The following is a 14,411-nucleotide window of genomic DNA, read 5'->3' as shown; positions in this document are numbered from 1 at the left end:
GTGGGTTGACCCTGGCTGGGGGCCAGGTGCCCATCAGAGCCGCTCTCTCACTCCCCTCATTCACGAAACAGGGGAGAAAAGGCATAACGAAAAGCTTATGGGTCGAGATAAGGACAGGGAGAGATCACTCACTAATTGTCATCACGAGCAAAACAGACCGAACTTAGAGAGGGAATTCATCTAATTTATTACCAAGCAAAACAGAGTAGTGGAATGAGAAATAAAATCAAATCTTAAAACACCTCCCCCCACCCCTCCCATCTTCCCGGGCTCAACTTCACTCCCGGCTTCAACCTCCTCCCCCCTCAGCGGCACAGGGGGACGGGGAATGGGGGTTGTGCTCAGTTCATCACACGGTGTTTCTGCCACTTCTTCGTCCTCAGGGGGAGGACTCCTCTCATCGTTCCCCTGCTCCAGCATGGAGTCCCTCTCATGGGAGACAGTCCTTCACGAACTTCTCCAATGTGAGTCTCTCCCACGGGGTGCAGCCCTTCAGGAGCAAACTGCTCCAGCGTGGGTCCCCCACAAGGTCACAAGTCCTGCCAGCAAACCTGCTCCAGCCTGGGCTCCTCTCTCCACGGGGCCACAGGTCATGCCAGGAGCTTGCTCCAGCGTGGGCTTCCCACGGGCCACAGCCTCCTTCAGGTGCCTCCACCTGCTCCGGCGTGGGGTCCTCCACGGGCTGCAGGTGGAATCTCTACACCCCCTCATCCTTCCTCCATAGTCTACAGGGGGACAGCCTGCTTCACCATGGCCTTCACCACGGGCTGCAGGGGGATCTCTGCTCCAGCGCCTGGAGCACCTCCTCCCCCTCCTTCTGCACTGACCTTGGTGTCTGCAGAGTTTCTTACATCTTCTCACTCCTCTCTCTGGCTGCAAAAGCTCTAACTGGTTTTTTTTCCTTCTTAAATATGTTATCACAGAGGCGCTGATTGGCTTGGCCTTGGCCAGCGGCAGGTCCGTCTTGGAGCCGGCTGGCATTGGCTCTGTCAGACACAGGGGGAGCTTCTAGCAGCTTCTCACAGAAGCAACCTCTGTAGCCCCCCCCGCCACCAAAAACCTTGCCATGCAAACCCAACACAATACCATAGCATGAAGCTTCAGTGGCGTCTGCAGCGTTCCCAGGATCCTGTCCTAAGCATCATCTTTGTCTGCATTGCCACCCCAGCTGCATGTCGAAGGCTGGAGGACTGGGGGAAACGCACGGCTGTGGCAAGACCCACCAGCTCTGCAACCAGTGGGAAAGCTCGACGGCATCCACCGAGACCAGGGGCAGGCCGGGACGGGAACGGTGAGGGTGCTCCATCAAAAGGGGCCAGGCAGCCGCTGGAAGGATGCTTGGGATGAGGAGAGGCAGATGAAAGTGCTGTGTGGCTGTGGCTCAATTTGGAATGACAATAACCCTGCTACACACAAGTTTAAGAATTAATGGGATACAATATTACGCAGCTTTTGTGACCGATTTGATGAGCCAGTTTATCAGGCTCGCTTAACTTTCCCCTGCAACCTGCGCTGTCAGCCTGTCAGTGTCAGGGTGCTTTTTTTAGCCTCCCCTTTTATGTCTGCGTAAGCTCCAAGGGCAGATACTGTATCCTGTAAAAAGGATTGTGTTCGGGAAACTGATAAATAACCTGTGCCAAACGGAGGCAGCAGCATCCCTCATTCGGTTTTGGAGGACGAGTCCCAATTGCCTCTCTGTGTTGGTGCCCAGAGTGCTAAAAGAAAAGTGTTGCTCATCTCTGGATGAGCATCCAATCCCTGGATTCGGACCCTGCCTCCTCAGGGAGCCCTGGGAACTGGCCGAGGACCGTGTCCCAGTGGCTTTCCCTTCCCTACGGGTCCCTTTCGGCAGCAGCACCAGCTGCACACAGCTTGGATGGGTACTGGCAGCAGAGGTCTGTTACAAAAATAGTATGCTGAGTTGCTGGGGGAGAGAACAGTTGCAGCGAAATAAAAGACTGCAGCACCTCTTGATACTTATTCTCTAAGTCAGCTCTTAAGGTTTCCCTCTCGTTTCCTCCAGCTAAATATATGTGTCCAGCTGCTCGTGTAACCTTTGGCGGTGGGAGGCAATCTGCAGGAAAAGCCCTGCTCCGGCGTGCTGCTTCCGCCTGCCAGGATCCCCGCTTCAGGACAAGCCCTGCTCTTAAATGTGCATTTTCTCCCTGGAGGCCTATTTCCCCAGCAATCTCCTGTGATTCATAAACTTTATCCAAACACTAGTTTCCATCGCATGCCCTAAAGATTAATGGTGTCACAGTTTCGCTCTGGAAATGCTTGGCAGAGCCTCTGCTTCGCAGACAGGAAACTTGCTACTCCCTGGGGCTGGGAGCCTAAAGACCAGCCTTGCCTATGGCCAACTCATGTCTTCCCCACAAATTGATGGCTCCCTCCAGACCAGCAAAGCAGCTTCCGAGCTGTGTCTCATAACCCTTTGCGCCCTGGCATGCTTCACAGAAACACCTGAAGAGGTGGCCTGGCATCCCAGGGACACGGAGTGGGGCACGCCTGAGAAGTTCAGCCACCGCTCTGGGACCACAGCCACAGGAGGGATAGGAAGGGAAGGCTTTAAAGCACCCAGCTGTCCTAGAGACTGTGGGAAGCTTTGAAAACCTTCCTTTTTGTTCCTCGTTTTGTAATGTCTAATCTGACACTGGTCCCTCAGGTCACTCAGCAACCCTCTTCTTCCTCCGCTCATCCCAAGGGAGCCTGTGGATCTGCTAACATCTACGAAGCTCTGACCAAGATGAACGATTGCAGGCATTTGTCCTTTACCCTTGTGTTCGTGGGAAAGCTATTTGGGTGCAGCCTAAGGTGTAAACACAGTGCAGCTATACTAACATAAGCCACCCAGTAGGTACTTCCATTTTGCAACAAAAATGCTTTTTTGTGCATGTGCTTAAACTTGGGAAACAAATGAACGGCATACGGAGAAGGCAGATGTACCACAATAGTAGTGTCCACATGGAAGTCATCTCTGTTCCTGTGCTACAGCATCTGGCAAAACTTCCCTGTGCAGGTAATGTCTAGGGTAGTCAGTTGTTTGGGATGGGGCCTAAGCTCATTTGAGATATTCAGATAGTTCTTATCAGACTTTCAGGAGAAGAAAAGCAAACCATAAAGAGATCCCAAATTTGAATAAGCTGGAAAAGTAAGTGTCTGCATCTCCTCCCCACAAGATACTGTCATTTTTCATTTTCTTTGAAGTCTTCTATCACATTTTATATTTTTACTTCACAAAGATCTCATTAGGGAAAATAGTGTATTTTATGTCATATTTTCTGCCCTGACATATGTCTGCCCTGTTCCACAAGGCATGGAGAAGGAAAAATACTGGGGCATCTCCCCTGTCCCCAGTGAAATAAATCTAATCAAGAGGACAGTGAGATGATGTGATTTCCCACGGGAGCCTTCCCATACCTGGGAACATGCATGGCGTGCTCATGGGTCTGGCTCAGACGGGTGGCAGCCATTTACCAGCTCCGCTCTGCAGGTAACCAGGGCTCAGCAAAAGGCAGACACCAGCTTGGTCGTGACCAGACGTGAATTTTGCTTGGTGTCTGAGGCATTTAATTTTCTCGTGCTGCCCTGGGACATCCTGCCTGTCTACCACTCTCCCAGTTTTTCACAGAACAGTGGTGCTGTACCCCCTCTGCCCTTGCCACAAGGATGCTGCATAGCTCCTGGCTGCCCCGGATCCAGCGCATCCCTCTCGTGCTACAGTCCGGGTTCACGCACCCTGAGGATCTCAATAGAAGTTGGGCTTGATGCACCCTGAGGATCTGAATAGAAGTTGGGCTTGGTAGGAACAGCATAGGCACTCGGCTTGCTGTGCTCATCTCCTGTGCATCTGCACCAGGCACATCCCTCTGACTCAATGGGGGAAAACTGGTGGCCCCGTATGTCTCGGCACCCTGTGCCCTTTTAGAGATCTGAAGACATCTGAGGTGAGCAGATTTGCCAGAGGACCTACAGGAAATCCCCACCGTCCCGGAGCAGCAGCTGGGAATCAAGCAGGATACCTTAGGGCATCTCAAATGGCACCAGCTGCCTATATTTAAGCACCCAAATCCCACCTGGTGAGTCAGCAAAGCCCTTTCCCAGCAGACCCACTGGTGACAGGGTGGGGCAGGAGGGATGAAGCATGCCAGCGTGTCCCTGTGTGCCACTGCTAAGCATACCCCGAAGGTAGCTGTCATGGGAAATTCCTGCAGAGTATAAGAGAGAGGGAGAGCCTTTCAACAAGGTTATTTTTAACCATCCTGCAGAGCTGTATCATTGCCCGGGAATACTACAGGCCTGTTTGGGGATGTTGCCATTCTCAAACGGGTTCTTCAAAAGAAAAAAAAAATAAACAGCAGGCCCTTTTAAATCTTTGTTTGTTTCTTGTTAGACTATGTTGGATGTCATTTCTAAGTATAGTTCATTTTTAATTCTGCATGGAGTTATGAAGGCTGCCTGGGGTTTTGTGGGGCAGGTATGGTAAAGAAACTGTCTGTCGTCTCCAATAATATGGCACGCGGGCTATTTGAGTAAGGAATACATACATCCAGAATGAAAGCTGACTTTCTTTGGTGTAGATTGTCTTCCAGCCTCTGGATGCTTTAAGCATATTGCGGGGCAGGGGGGGGGGCTTGTCTAGTTTTCTTGCTTTGTGAAGCAAAAGTGAAGTGCATGAGCCCCAGAGCATCTTAACCCCAGGGAGTCAGTGGGCTGCTTTAACCACAATTACCCCAGAAAAGTGGGGGGCTGTTGCAGGTCTCCACGCTACTGGTCTCCACTGCCTGAACGCTGGGTCAGCTGTTTAACCTGTGCTGGAGCTGACTCCTGCAGGATGGACAGCTGGGAAAAACCTCTCGCAGGGGTAGCCTAATCTCAAGTGTTTGGGTTTTGCGCCTGAAATACTCTGATGCATGTCCTCTCCCAGCTCCGCAAAGGATGAGCGCAACTTTTATTTCACCCTTGAGCAAAAGAGAGAAGGCACCAGTGACTTGTGTTTTATTAAAGCCAGGCCAACTGCTTGGGGCCTTCTTGTGACAGGAATTATCAATCTTAAATATATATAGTGGAACAGGCTGGTTTTGCCTAAGGCCTGAAGGATGAGCGAGGCGTTGCGCTGCCGTGTGCCTTGTATAAACACCCATCCTTTGGTGCCTGTGTGTCTGGGGCAGGGGCAAGCTTTCTGGCCTAAATGCCACCCCATTCACCACGGCCACTTCTCCCAGCGATGCTGAGGTGCGTTGCACACACGAACGAAAAGCAGCGTACGACCCTAAATACATCATTATGATGAGAAAGGGGGGCTCAGGAGCTGTCGCTGTTTGTTTGATCGGTTCCCAGGGTATTCCTGCATTCCCCTCGCTCGGGCTGGCAGCCCTCAGGAGCTTGCACCTACCCTGCGAGCTCCCTGAGCATCCCTGGGTTTCCAGCAGGCACCTACCTGTGTCGCGTGGGATCCCCTGGTACCCAGCGCAGGCTCCTCTCTTCCCCTCCGGTTACCGGGTGCGCAGGAGATGGGCTGCGGTTCAGCGATGCTCTTTCGGCTCTGAGCCTCGGATCAAAGGGCCGCAGCGTTACGTGGTACCAGAGCCCGGCGGTGCCGTGTCCTCCAAAGCCCTGATTCACCGGGAACTCACTCTGCCAGCTCGGAGTCGCCGGGAGCTGTTTGAAGGCTGTGGGCTGCCAGGCATCCTGTCAGCTCAGGTATTGTCTGTCCTCCCGCAGCCCTCACAAAGGCAGCATAAAAGCAGGAAGGTGTGTTTTGCTTTTTGGCTACTTCATCAGAAATACCCACTTTTGGGGGGATGCATCCTCAGCCAGACCGGGGTCTACGTTCTTTTGTTCATGATGCTCTACAGATTCAGAAGAAGAAATGATTTTTAATGCTTCCCCCATGCGAATGTGGGATCTAATTCCTCCCTCCCTAAATCAAAAGCAAAATAAGAAGGCGAGAATCCAGTTTTGTCTCATCTCAGATCTCTGCCTCGGGAGGATACGGGGCTTTAAGATCATCGTTGCGCCTCTGTAGCTTCCAGCTAAGAGAATGACATCCAGAACAAACACCAAAATTGGTTAAAAAGGATCACTTAGAGAATAAAAGCAGGTTGGGGACGACTTCCCATCCCAGATTAAATTAGTGTAATTGCGTCAGCCCTTTCCTCTCAGGACCAAGTTGCCACGGGGCAGTTTGTTTTGCTCTTCCTAATACACACGATGTGTTTTTCGGACTCGTTCTCCAGTCCCCGCATGACCCGACGGCTGCCTTCCCCTCTGACGGACGGGCAGCTGCCAGCGGCTGCTTCCTCCCCAACCAGGGGGGCCCAAAGGGGCCCTGGCACTTCTTCTGCCGCGCTCCTGTCGATGGCTGCACAGCTCTTCTCCTGTCTCAAAAGGGGAGAGGCCGCAGCCCTAGCCCCTGAGCACCCCCTTCTTTGCCAGGGCAGCACTTTTTTCCACAGGACACAGATCAGCATCGCACACCGAAATTTCAGATGGCATTTTGCAGCGAAGCTTCCTTTCTGGCCGTTAAGCTTTGTGTCCCAGCCGTCTGTTAGTGCAACTGCTAATTGTCTGGAGAGCCTCAACAGAAATGGCTGATTATAGTCCCAGAATTTCACAACTGCTAAACAAGTGCAGACTGTGTATATAAACGCAGACTCAGTGGGCTGCCAAGCCGTTAGCTTTTGTTCATTTTGCTGTTTAGGAGGCACCTTTAATTTTTATATATTTTTTTTCTGTATTACAAAGCGAGAAATACTTAGCATTTATTTAATTAGCTTGGCTATAATACAGACATTCCATGATTACGAACCAAAGTCAGTAAAAGCCTAATGTGAATGGTACTTTTTTGTACATTGGAAATTAAAAATCAGTTGCACTATGATTAAATTGATTCCGGGTGGTTTCTTTTGAGTAATTACGTTCAAAAACTGTCTGCCAGTCCAATTTGCTATCAAATCTCACTTTATCGCTAGCATTCCACATGCAGGTGCATAGACAATATAAACCCAACGTCCTACAAAATTATCATCCTTTTGTAGGAATGAAATGCTGATTGTTTATTATCTGATTTAATTTCTGGTGGTTAAATCTGAGCAGTCTGATTTAGCAACAATTTCAATCAACCTTACAAATATTTGAATGCATTTATGTAACAATTAATGTGCAAAATAGCATGGAGCAAAGTCAGCTCTTCCGCTGCTTAAATCAGGGGACCCGATTCCGGTCCCCTGGGGAGTGGGATGTCCCCACAGCAGCCTGGCGCGGGATCGCGGATGAAAGGAGCTGTGGTCCACGTGATGTCTGGACGGAGTCAGACAGCCTGGTCTGCTGGTCCACGGCTCTCAGCGGTGCTGTCCTTCGGAGGAGGGCACCATCGACACATGGCAGCCCCTCGCAGCCCCTCCTCTCCGTGGGGCCACCAGCGAGAGGGGCTGGAAGGAGGGTAGCCATGGGATGAATTTGGGCCCGCGACACAGTCCCGGATTTGTGCTCAAGCGCCTGGCAGCAGGATTACAGCCCTCGGACTGTGTGTCGGCTGAGAGCGAAGCCTGAGGCTGGCTGCAGGGCAGGAGGCTGCCTCCATGGGACCCAGCACTGCTGCCCGGAGGTTTCAGGGTACCACTCCCTTCCCGGGCGTGCTGAAACAAGGTCCTCAAAGAGAGCTCATTTATTCACTGCGGGGGTGAATTCAGCCGGGCACTAGAACAGCTCTAACATAGCGCAGTCTGCCTTTATTTATCAGAGACGTTAGACGGAGTCAATATTGCCCATGAGCTTTCGGTCATCTGTTCTCCGAGCCGAGAGGCGCCGTCCCCGTTTGCAGACAGGTGGAGGCAGCTCCCGTGGCAGCGGACGGAGCGGGATGGGGACCCGCACCACCGCACAGCTCTCCAGCCTGGGCATTTCCGAGCTGCTCTTGTGGCACTTGTCGCTGTTAAAGAGTACCGAGGGCCGGCTGGGACGGCTCTGGCGTTATTTTTGTACAGCCACTGTTGTCCTGGATGTCTTGCTTCCCCTCTGCACAGCACGCTGTAGCTGGTAGCGATGCTGTTGACAAAGAGGTGACTCATTTCCACCACAGAATCTCTCTCACACAATGCATCTATATCCTGTTTAATTTCACACCTATCCTGTTTGCTCAGTTACATAGCATTACTGTTCTATTTGGTGAATTTTAGATTGTATTATAAGGAGTGAATTTTATATTATATTATACTATATGCTAATTGCTCATTTAATTTTAACTTGGTAATATGTTTATACTGCAAACAGTTAGGAAAATGACTTATAAGAGTGTTTTAACTAGATGTGTAATTTGAGGATACAAATTTAATATGCTATACAAAGTCTTCTGGGGCAAAATTGCTGTGCCCTTACTCAGTTAGGTAAATGGGAGTTTACTTGAGCGAAGAAGCATTCGTAACCCAGGGAGTATTTCGGGACCACTGTTTAATTAAAATAATTACTACTCATAAGTCACAAACTCGCATGTTGTGTATCACCAGATCTGTTCCTGGCTTTGGTGCAGATGGGCAGTGTGATGTTGAGCAAGGAGTGCACAACCCGAGCTGTGAATCTCTTACTCACCCCTCCGAGGAGTTACTCATGCTGCTCATTTTGCCATGGGACTCATGAGAAGATGAACACCCCTGTTTTCACCAAATACTCAGGAGTTCCTCAGGTGGAAGGATGCTATCGGAGCGGAAGCCACATTACTTCATTACGTTGCTTATTTTTTTGGTCTGGGCTTAATGTGTTGCACGCATCGGAGGCTTGATACCAGAGCACTGGGAGCTTTGTGCACCTCCATGCCAGTGCTCCACTCAACCTACCTGCTGAAGATCCCTCCATGAGTTAGAATCCTCCTAGGTGCACTCTCTTTATCTTCCCAACCCTCTGCTCCTCTTGACCCCACTGAACTAGCACCTCTAAATTACTCCCGTACTTAGCATAATTTAATGGAGGAGCTGAGGGAATGGACAGGAATGGTGGGGAAGATCAGAGGAGATGGTTAGATGGTGCCTGAGTAATCACCAATGCTATTGTCCTTATTGTCCTCTAGATCTTGTCAGCCTACAGGAGGGCCCACGGCAGGCTCGGTGGAGAGTTTCCAGCTTTTCCTTCTCTGTCTGCCCTACATAGACTAGAAAATTGCTCTCCTCCTGTCTCTGTTTCCGTGGTGGATTTTAGTATTGCAAATACTGATCGGGTGAATGACAATGAAAGAGACTGTTCAGAGCACCTGGAGGTTTGGTAGGTAATATAATCTGGCTTGCTGTGAACACTTGTATTTGAAATTTCCAATTTCAGTGTGGAATTAAATTTTGACCTCATCAGCATACCTGACTTAGCACTACTGGCAGGTTTGCTAACCCTTTATTTAATGTTCTGATCTACTGTTTGTTTCAACTTTAGCAAAAACCTTCCTTTTCCTCAGTAAAGTGTAGCAGCCAAGCTAAACAAATATCAGAAAATCCTTTTAACTGTGTCCACTTCTTCTTTTGTTTGAATGCCCGAAGCTTCCCACCCCGTCACGGCTTCGCTCCTGTGCTGCAGTATCACAGCAAAAGCACCTCATTTCTGCTGATCCTGGCGCTCACGAGCACCAAGAGCCCCGTTGTCCCCAGGTGCAGAGGAGTTTGATTTTCCCATTTCCATTTACTCCCATGTAAGTAGAAGAGGAGCATTTTAGCAGCTTAAAAACACGCTCGGCTCTGGTCTGACGGCTTCCCCGTTTCTCTCCGGGAGCTGCAGAGCAGAGGGTCCTGCATTTCAGTGTGCTGAGCTGCTGGGAGAACAAGTGGCCCCTGGATGTAACCACGCTTCGCTCACCCCTCGGGGCGCAGAGCCCGGCTCAGCCCCCCCCCAGCCGGGCAGCCGCTGATGGGCAGGCAGGTGGGCACGGAGGGCTGGGCAGGGAGTGGGGCCACGGAGCGGTGGAAGCAGGTTCTCAGGGTAGTGCCAGCTCTGTCCCCTTTTTCCTGTCAGTGCCTCGGCAGGCTGGGCTTTGGGATGGCTTGGGGCAGAAGGGGAATCATAGAATCATTAAGGTTGGAAAAGACCTCTAAGATCATCAAGTCCAACCGTCAGTCCCTGCTGGGTCACCTGTCTCCTTCACCAGAGGGGTCTGCTGGAGCTCACCCACCCTGTGCAGGCTGGAAAGTGCTCTGGGAAGGGAGAGAAAGTTAAGGGACATGGGAGAAGATGTACAGCAAGCATGGTGTCCAAACCAAGACAAGCTGCCATGAAAGGGGGTACGAGGAGACACAGACACCCAGCCGCTGGGATGCATTGCTATCCGCGTAGCTCCAGTGTGACCAGAAGGAGGGGAGCCCAAAGATCCACACTGAAATGTTTGTTTCTCTGCTCATAAATTGAGGGAGGGCCTAGAAATGGCAACGTAACCCCTGTGACCCCAGCCTGCAAATGGATCTCCTGCCTTGGCCCCATGGGTTTCATTCCTGCTCTGCTGACCTTGTGGCTCGTGGCCTCGGGACCTGGGGCTGTGTCCGCAGTCATCCCTGCAGCACAGAATCACACCTTCCTAAGTCAAGTGCAACATCCGGGGCTAAGCAGAGATTAGGGATCAGGTATTTTAGTCGGTGGACATCCTAAGAACTTGATCCGAATGGCAAACGCTTAAAATAAATAACCCATTTTCAAACGGGTTTTGTTTGTGACAGACAGACCTCCACGAACATGGGAGAGAGAAGGTTCTGGAGCAAATCCTCCACAGAGTCGTGCACGGCGGTAAGACCATACCGAGCAACATGGACTCACTGATACTCATGTTTCTCAGTTTAAGCAATGTCTCCTGGTTTTCCATCTATGTAGCGTGCAAGTAGCCATGTACGGCTGACAGCTTGCATTCCTGTGGGACTGTTCCCATAAGGCCAGTCGGGGAGGAAAAAACTCAAGGGAGTAAATGGATTTTTTTCCCCAGTGGTTTCACTGGCTTTTGAATCAGGCCTCAAATGTTGCTGACGCTAAAAGTATATGCACTTTTGGCTGCATGCAATTAGCCATACCTTTTATAACTTGATCCAATCCCTTTGCAGAAGCAACAGTAATACCAGTGTTGGGGCGATGCCAGATGACCACAAGCCATCCTGGTTACACCTTAACGGTTCAAGAACACAAACTTCTACCGCTCCTGCTTAAGAAAGGTGAGTCCCTTTTAACTGCAGCAACCAAATCCTGCTCCACCTTAAGCTGCCAGGTGCTTTCTCCCGCGGGATCCTACTTTCCCTGCTCCGTGCCCTGTGGGGTACCGAGCATGCCTGCATCACCTGCGCTTGCAGCCCAGCTATTAATTTTTCTTTTTCCCTGTCCATCACACTGTCTCACAAGCCACGGGAATCTGAAAGGGTCTGTAAAACACACCGGTGTTTCGTTTGCCGGTGGCAGTCTGTTTGGAGCGCTCCGAAGCCTCCGTTTTTGCCAGGCCTCAGCGTGGCACACAGCAAAGTCGGCCATCGTGTGTCATCGTGGTGAAGAGGATCTGAGGAAGAGCCTCTCCCGCGGGCAGCCTGTGGTGCCGGCACACAGGGCTGGTGCTGCCGGGGTCCCGCTGCAGGGAGAGCCCGGAGGATGAGGACTGGGAGCAGTATCTCCTGCGTTCGCAACGTGGAGAAGGGGCTTCTGAAGGCACCTCATGCTTGCGACGGTTTTGCAGATATCTGTTGTCACCCTGCCAAAGCAAAGCCTCCCCACAAGTGCAGTTTCTGCACCTTGCCCTCGGTCCCGCCGTCCTCCCACTCTCCTGGTGCCGACATTCACTCCTTCCCCGTGCACTCTGGTAGGTGAGAGCTTAGCCTCAGTGTGCTCACCTTTGGCTAGTGGTTTCTAAAGTCAACACCCGAACAACCTCTTGTCCAACCAGGTGACTGCTGAGGCAGTTACTCTTACTAAGTAACCCCCTGTTTTTCCTCCCCCAACCCCCAGGACGCATCTTTTACAGCAAGCCGCTTGTTCCCTCTCCACGCAGCACGCCAGATCTGAGTGCAGCCAGCCCGGGCTGTGGGAAACCCGTTCCACTTTTGCTGAAGCCAGCTGCCCGTAGGCGTGCAGTTTGCAGCATGACATCACCAGCACAGCGAAGGCATGAGAGATGACACAGCGGGACAGTGGGTCATTTGGATGCCAGTGGTGGGGGGTGGGGGGGAGAGAAAGAAGGAGGAAGGCGGTGCTGGCTTTGCTGGGTAAGAGCAGGGTTTCTGGTTTTGGGACACTGTAAAACATGCGGATTAAAAGGTAAACCATCACACCGCCTTGCTCCCAGACAAATCCTGCTCTCTCGCAGCATCTTCACTGCCTCCAAGTAGCGGGACGCTTGCGCTCATTTGTCATCTTAATTCTCCTGCCCTCACGTGCTGCCAGCTCCTCTCCCCTCCGGCACCAGGAGGGGGTCTCCCCAGGGCTCCCCGCCTCCAGGCACCACGCCTGGGCTCTTGCGGCATGATAGATTAGAGCAGCTCTAACCCTGTTAGCCCCACTAATCCCTGCGGGGCGGGAAAACACTATTTAATGGGAAGGATGCAGCGGTGCACAGAGACCACGGTGGCAGGAGCAGCAGCGGGGTCAGTAGGGACGTGGAGGGGGAAGGCAGCCTCAGACCCCTCATCCCCAGGTGTTACCACTGGCAGTAGGTTTCTGGGGCTCCTGAGGACACCCCGGCTCCAGCTGAAGTCCACAGATTTGAACCCAAGGTCTCCAGGGCTGCAGCCACAGCTCGGTCCCTGCACGGTGTCCGCACCTCATCACAGCCACCACGTACAAAGAGGCTCGAGCTGCTGTTTCCACCCGGAGGGTTTCTTTCTTCTTCACTGATTTATTGAAAAGAGTAGGGTCTCCTGGCATCCCTCAAGATTTCTAGGAAAGGTATTTAAAAGAAAAACCCTCGGATCTGTAGGTTTCCATCAAAATAACGGCGCCTATGATGACAGGCGAAGTATAAACACTTAGGCAGACAAAGATAAGCATTGGTGCTGTGGCTGCCTGTTTAGATCCGATCTCCGCAAATGCCAGTCTGGACAGGAGAGACCCAAACCCTTTCTTGCTTGTTACGTGAACCTAAGCAGAAGACCTTTATTTGAAGCTTTTTTCTGCTTTCATATGTCACAGCAGCAGTATTCTCCAGCAGTGGAGGGCAGCTTTTCTCTAATTTTAGATCTTTCTCTCGAAAGATGGCAGCTGACAACAGAGACAGGCCTCTGAAAAGGACGGATTTGAAGGCATGCCTTTTTACTAAAGATGTACAAGCTGTGCAGCGCGGCGGTTCTTGCGAGATCAAACCGAGTGGATTTTGGATTCAAATCCCACCCTACTTTGAGGTCAGACTCCAGGCAATGTGTCCCAAGCCGCTTGCCAATGGAAAAGCAGGCGACATTTAAAAAAAAAAAACAAAAAAAACCCAAAACAAATAGTGAGAGCTGAGGAAGGGGAGCAGGAGCAGGGATAAATGATTTACACACAGCTAACCCCTTGAAGAAGTCAAACAGATGCTTTATTGTCTCCAGGGCTCCTGGCTGGATGTATCCGTTTCTAAACAAAGCTTGTCGTATCTCGGTGAATCGTTTTGGCAACAAATTCTCCTGCAAGGTTCAAGGCAAAGTTGTGCTTCCCTCCTGAACAGCTCATTGCACCTGAGAAAAGGCAGAGCCAATCCTCCACATGGCAGAGGTAGGAAAAAGCCCCACCGGGTCATTTGCAATCCCCTGGTCTTGTGTTCACGATGTGTCTAATGGGCTTTCAATAGTAAGCTTAGGAGATACCTCAACAAGCTGCTTTACAGCATCTGTTTAAGTTATTAAGACAGTTCAGTGAAAACCTCGATGTATTAACAGCGCATTTTGACTGGGTAGCCTTGTGGCTTGTAATATTTTGCTATTTAGAGCAAAGTTTCCACAAGTACAGAGTCAAAGTGGGCAAGCAGAAGCCACCAGCTGAGTTACTCATGGGGGGGTGAGCTCATCTTCTCTTCAGCGGAGCTACTCCCTTATCACAGATGTGTCACCCTTCGTGTCCTCCCTTGGGGCAAGTGACACATTCTCTCCAGGACCCTTTGGTGTCATTAGGAGGCAATGTGAAGCATCCGTCCATGTATCTGCCCGATCTCACTCTGGCCATTGCTGTGATGCCCAGATATGAAAATTAGGGGTTGTCTAGCGGGGCACAGATTTCCTTCCGAATGACTTCCGGTAGGGAGTGATCGATCGGTGTGGCGCAGAGGGCTGCCCTGGCAGACAGGCAGCAGCCTGGAAGCCGAGCTTCCAACTCCCATATACGTTTTCATTCACTTCTACACAATTTTTAAAAGGAATTTCGTATCGGACTTTGTTCAGGTGTGCATTCATTGCAGATCAACGTGTTGTGGAGTTAAGAGCTTTGAAGGGATGTCGTTAGGTTAA

The sequence above is a fragment of the Grus americana genome, chromosome 1 (assembly GCF_028858705.1).
Source record: "Grus americana isolate bGruAme1 chromosome 1, bGruAme1.mat, whole genome shotgun sequence".
Lineage (NCBI taxonomy): Eukaryota > Metazoa > Chordata > Aves > Gruiformes > Gruidae > Grus > Grus americana.
This window is presented reverse-complemented; position numbering follows the sequence as displayed.